This window comes from Sorghum bicolor, chromosome 5 (genome assembly GCF_000003195.3).
Source record: "Sorghum bicolor cultivar BTx623 chromosome 5, Sorghum_bicolor_NCBIv3, whole genome shotgun sequence".
Classification (NCBI taxonomy): domain Eukaryota; kingdom Viridiplantae; phylum Streptophyta; class Magnoliopsida; order Poales; family Poaceae; genus Sorghum; species Sorghum bicolor.
Genome location: NC_012874.2, coordinates 63,766,200 through 63,772,575, shown reverse-complemented (window position 1 = coordinate 63,772,575; position 6,376 = coordinate 63,766,200).

Genomic DNA, 6,376 nt, shown 5'->3' with positions numbered 1-6,376 from the left:
GGTACCATCGGCATTGGAGACTTGATTTAATTAAGTGAGTCAAGTATTGAAGCTTAGTGCTTATCTCATCCCAATGCCAAGTCAAATAAGTGAAGTCCAAGTGCTACAACATACAAGTGCAAATATTCAAGTTGTGGTGATTTATTGGATTATTTGATGGCTTGCAATTACATGAGTTGAAGCTTGAAAATTAGATGATCATGAGCTAATCAAGGTATATCTTTTTGATCACATTCGTTTGGGTGCATATGAGTTGATTGAATTGGATATATATGCAATGTTGCTTGCTATAAGATGTTTGAATGGATTAAATGCTTAGTAATCAAGTTTGGATTGATTTGGGTTGGATAAGTTCATAAGATAACATTTATTAAGTGGATTGAATGGATATATGTCTTGTGAAAGTATTCAAACAAGTTGATTTCAAGTTTGATTCAATTTGAACAAGCATAGCTCAATTACTTGAAATCTGCCAAAAATTGACAACCAGAGCTAGCTAAGATCAAGTCTGAGTTTGAGTGATCAAATCTATTTGGAATGGCTTGAAATTTGGTATGCATGCTGTACATTTATCATAGAAGATGCTGTAAAAATCTCATGAGAATTGGATAAGGGATACTTCGGTTTTGGAGTGGATCTTATCAGCTATAGTGCAGCAAATATCAGCATGTAGCAGTGGTGGAAGAATTGAAATCTGGTAGCAATCTAGAAGTCAAAAGAAGATCAAATTTTTACGGCTGCTAGATGACTCAGTAAAGCACATCTCCACCAAATTTTGTAGTATTTGGATCTGTACATTTTGAGATATAAGTTATTCTTTGAAAGGTACAGAATCTGCCAGAAAAGTGACAAATATTGGATTGATCTAGATTCACTTAAATTGAAAGGTCCTCAAGTTGGAATTATGATTATAAGTGTTTGAGGCACCTAAGTTTGGTTTTGAATTGATCTAGAAGCGTGACAATTAATGAGTACAAGGTCATTGGATTGTGGAATGTACTTGGTGTACACTTTTAGTACTCAAATTGAAGATCAAGATCAAACTCAAGATGAAGATGAAGTTTAAGTTCTAGTAACTATTGGAAATCATTTGGTAGAAAGAAAAGAACTTAAACAAGTAGAAAGAAAAGGACTTAAAGAAGGATTCATGGTTACTCATCATATTAAGTCCATCACTTGAATCAATCAATAAATGCAATTCAAGTAAGTGTCAAGAATGGTTCTTTGAAGAGAGGTCACTTCTCCCTATGAGAGGGGCGTGCCGCCCAAGGAGTGGGTAAACCAAGTGTGGTGCTTGGAAGGCTAACATGGAAGTGGTGATCTAAAGAACATTTGAGATGCTTAGTTGAAGAAATCAAAAGGATTGATCAAGAAAGCAAGCAACAACCCAAAAGAGAGCTAGTCATGCTATTTCAAGTGATATTTTTAGTTCTCTCATGCAAGCAATGATCAAGAAAAGATGAAGCAAGCCAACCACAACAAGATAGTGCACTTAATCATAAGTGGTTCTAAATTCATATGGGTGAAGATTTGATCTATCAATTGGTATCTATGATTGGTCTTCACCAAGCTTATCAATTGGACTTCACATTGCTATTGGAGAAATGAATTGGAATCTATGTGACTATCCTCTTCTCCAACATAGCAAAGGTATCATTGTAATGTGCATGATCATTTCATGCCTTACTAGTATGCGGTTAGTGCATATAGTACATGCTAAATAGGATCATGCATAACAAATGAAAAGTTTTAAATTCATAACCTACCACTATTGCTTGAATGATTAGTTGATCTAGTGGTATGTATATGAGTTTGTTCATGAGCTAGTGAACCCAAGTACTTGATCTATTTTGGATTGTTAACAAGTAATAAGTACAACATTGGCAAGATAACCCTTAATGTGAGGTGTGAAAAAGCTTGTCATTGGTTCAAACCGGACTTAGAAGCTTAGTCAAATCAACATAGTTCAAGTCTACAATTAGAAGCTCATGATGATTAGAGTACAAGAACAAGACAACAATGCAAATGGATATCTAAACTCAAATGTTTCTTCAATTGGTATCCTACCATTGGTACTCATGATAGCAACTGTTCAAGATAGCAAACAAGTGGTTCCATACTAGAAGACCTTAATTGGTAGAAGAATCCCATATGGTATCAGACAAGATATTTCAAATAATATCACATTTATACATATGTTATCTATCATACAAGAAGGTGGTTCCACAAGTGATCCTCAACTTTAAGAGATCATCAAGCAAAGAGAAGTTCCCTCACCAACAAGATTGACAAGTGAATGACCCATGCTATGACATAGGGGGAGTGCCCCACCAAATGGTATCAAGGTCAAAGATCCTATGTGGTATCTCAAGAGCAATTCAAGTAATGTCATTCCAACACATATGGTGATGTCCATCAAAAATACAAGATTCAAGCCTCAACCATCTATCCCAATGCAATCCTTTGTCACAATGAGATTCACACTTTTTCAATTGGTATCAATTGATTTAATTGGTATCACACCTTTTTATGGAAATTGATGACAAAGGGGGAGAAGTTGGAACAAAGATATGATCATGGGATAAGTTGGACAACAAAAGATATGTTTCAAGGGGCAGAGATCAAAGATGGACATGGACAAGGGAGCAACATTAAAAGAAAAGATGATGGATCAAAATTCTTGGAGACAAAAGAGAAGCACACAAGTAGGGGGAGCAAGCTCATGAACCTTGTTTGTTTGCATTTGATTTGTGCATATTCATGTGCTTGCTTGCATCATAAGTTTTTAAATTCAATATGCATGCTTGTGTGGTGTATGCTAGTTATAGAACTTGATTGATGATATGATAACTAGTATGCATAGGTTGGTAGCTAGACTTGTGCTTTCCAAGTAAAAACTAGACCCTTGCTTTTAATGTTGATCTCACGGGGTTTCTAGTGTTTTTGTTGTCTAGCTACACATGGTGCTAAGGATGGTGTACATTGAATGCTTCAAATGATATCGAATTTGGTATCGAACTACAAAGGTTTATTCTATACACCTTAGCACTTAGTAGGGTTTTATGGTGCTTATCCAAATCTTGACATAGAGCTTAAATGTTGGATAAGTAGCATAAAATCCAAAACAAGTTAGCAATTTACACTTGTGTGAAGTGCTAGCTTCTAAAAGCTTAATTTCCATATCTTTGTAGAGTTGTCATCAATTACCAAAAAGGGGGAGATTGAAAGGTCCTTGTTTGGTTTTGGTAATTGAGTGACAACTTAGGTGGACTAATAGTGTTTATGTGAGATACACAGGAGATTAGTCCACAGGTGATGATGTGATGATGGAGGAGCTCATGGCATATGGGACATGACATGGAGTCATGTGACCAAGGTGGAGAAGATCAAGATGAGGCTTGGCTTGATGGACCGGTTGCAAGAGTGAAGGGCAAGTCGGAGGCTTTGAAGCGAGGGACCGCGTGTGACGGTGAAGCTTGAGCAAGACTTGGCGCCGATGGACCGAGGCAATGGTGAAGAGCAAGTGAGGTCAAGATCGATGAACCAATACGGTCATGTGATAATATGAAGTGGATCATATCATCTGGTGACTGGTTGGTGCCTGTGTTGCATCAACATTGGAGGAGATGGAATGGAAAGCGCAAGGCAAAGGTATAACCTAGGGCATTTCCATTTCACCGGTCATAGGTGTGTAGAGAAGTTTATGACCGGATTTAGGATAGATGGCCGTACTATCAAGAGGGGCAAACTTGTTTGCATATCGGTCATCTAGTGCCACTTGAGCGATCTAACTTTGCATACGTGTTAGTATCGAGTGGCGTGGCAAGTTTGAGAGGCTAACTCCTTTGGAAAAATGTTTGTGAAAAGCTAACACACTTGCACATGGTGGTGTACACTTGGTGGTGTTGGCACATTTGCAAAGGAGGTGGAGTTCCTAGGGTTGAGAGAGGTGTGGGTTTCTCTCTCCCTCTCGCCGAGCTTGCGAGGCGGGATTCGGCGCTTTTGAGAAAATTAAGTGCATATTTTCTATTGCGCCAGTAGGAAATTTGGAGAAGTCGCGGGAGTGTTTCTCAGTTGGAAACACTCACCGGACGCTCTGCGCGGAGGCACCGGACGCTGGCCTTTAGCGTCCGGTGTGCTGTCGAGTGCAGCAGAGTGCACCGGACGCACCGGAGAGAGTCCGGTGCTCAGCGTCCGGTGTGCGGGCGGTTTGGTGACTCTCTCTGCGCATGAGTCCGGTGAGCACCGGACGCTCAGGGTGCGTCCGGTGGCTTACGTCCGGTGACCGTGCGACTTTGTGGAGCTCTCTGCGCACAAGTCCGGTGAGCACCGGACGCGTCCGGTGTGACGCAGTAGAACGTCCGGTGGTGCTGTGCAGGCGCGCGTGCGCAGTAGCCGTTGGCGGCAACGGTCGTTTTGAAACGGCTAGTGACACGTGGCTGACGCCTGAGCACCGAACGCTAGGGGTTGAGCGTCCGGTGGCTCCCTGTCAGCGTCCGGTGCCCACATGTTTTGCCCAGTGAAGGGGCAACGGCTAGTTTAGCCCTTGGGGCTATAAATAGAAGTGGTGGCCGGCCTTGGCTGGTGCTGAGCACCCTTGGGACTTAGTGTCCATGCTTGGGGAGTGCTACTAAAGCCTCTAACTCACATATACTTGATAGTGATCATCCGATTGTGTGAGTGAGCGATTCTAGTGAGTTGCATTGAGAGATTGCATCGAGTGACACTAGGTGTTCGTGTTGCAAGCCAGTGGTGCTTGTTACTCTTGGAGGTTGCCACCTCCTAGACGGCTTGGTGGCTTGTGACTCTGTCGAAGCACGCAAGGAGATTGTGCGGTGCTCCGGAGAAGATATTGTGAGGGGTACGGTGCTCACCCCGCGGGGATCGCGAAGAGCAACTCTAGTTGAGCGAGACGTGAAGAGCGACAAGTGGTCCGGCCGGGTCAAGTGCTAGAGCTTGTGGTAAGCACTCCACGTGGGAGAGTGTGACTTGTGGGTCACCACTAGCAAGAGGACCGGCGGCAACCTTGGAGCTTGTCTCAACGGGGACGTAGCTTGGTGGCAACCAAGTGAACCTCGGGAGAAAATCATCGTGTCAACTTTGTTCTTCCCGTTGGTTTGCAAGTCCCTAACACAAGCTTGTATTTACATTCATATATTTGTGCTTGTGTAGTTGCTCTTGTAATTAGTTAGCTTGTGTAGCTTGCTAGTTACCTTCTTGCTTGTGTAGCTAGAAGTAGTTCCCTTGTGTGACTAATTTGGTTTGTGTAACCTTGTTAGTCACATTGCTTAGTTTGTGTAGCTAAGTAAGTTGCGCTCTCTAATTTGGCATTAGTTGCCTTGTTATTGAGCTTGCTAGTGAGCTTAGGCTTTGTGCGCTTTGCCTCACTAGTTTGAGTAGGAGCTCCCCCGGTTTGCAAAGTACGAGTTGCATAGGTTTGTGTGACCTTGCTCCTAGAATTGTTTAGGTGAGCTCTTGCTAAGGTAGCACCTTGCTTGTTTGTTTAGGATCTTTTCAAGGTGCTTGAGAACTTAGATAGAGGGGTGTAGTATTGGCTAGACCGATAGTTTTAATTCCGCATTTGTTTCGGTTAGCCGACGCAATAAGTTTTAGAAAGGACTATTCACCCCCCCTCTAGTCCGCCATCTCGACCCTTCACCGCAGACATTGTTGTCCAGGCTTATGCGTTGACCTCAGCCGACCTACCACTGTACAGGGCCATGCATCAATGACCAGGGTATAGCACCCTAGCGGCAAAGAGAACACAACACCTGGGCTTGGTTGACATAGAGGCAAGTTGACACACATCTGGCACAGTTGAATATGCCAACTAGTGGTAAGGTCCAAGCCGGCATACCCTGGAAACTACCGCCTCTAGGGCTATAACAACACTCGGGACCTCAAGACGATTTCCCCATCCCTGCTGCCACCATTCATGCTGCACGGCCACAAAGCCTCTGTGCTTCATGGGACATGGCCACCACACACCAGCACGCACAACAATGTCCATGCCATTGTACCTAGCATAGATCCAGCATGGAGGAGAGGCTCCATCCTCTATGGCACCAGATGCACCACCTGTGCAGCAGTGCATGCCACCATACCTTGCCCCGCACTGCTCTATTGTAGCCCTCATGAGCGCCACACACGCCACTCACACACATGTAGGCACCACCACTCCTTGCTACGCCGCTCCAGCGCATGCTTGAGCCGCAGTGCCACTGGGCTGCAACAAGAGTCCATGTGTTCGCTAGGCCACACTCCCACCATGATGTCGCACCACGCTGTGTCGGCCACCGCCATCACCCCTTGCCGATTGCCTAGGGGCACCAACGAGAGAGGGAGGGATAAGAAAGCTTTGCCATTGGACCAGCAT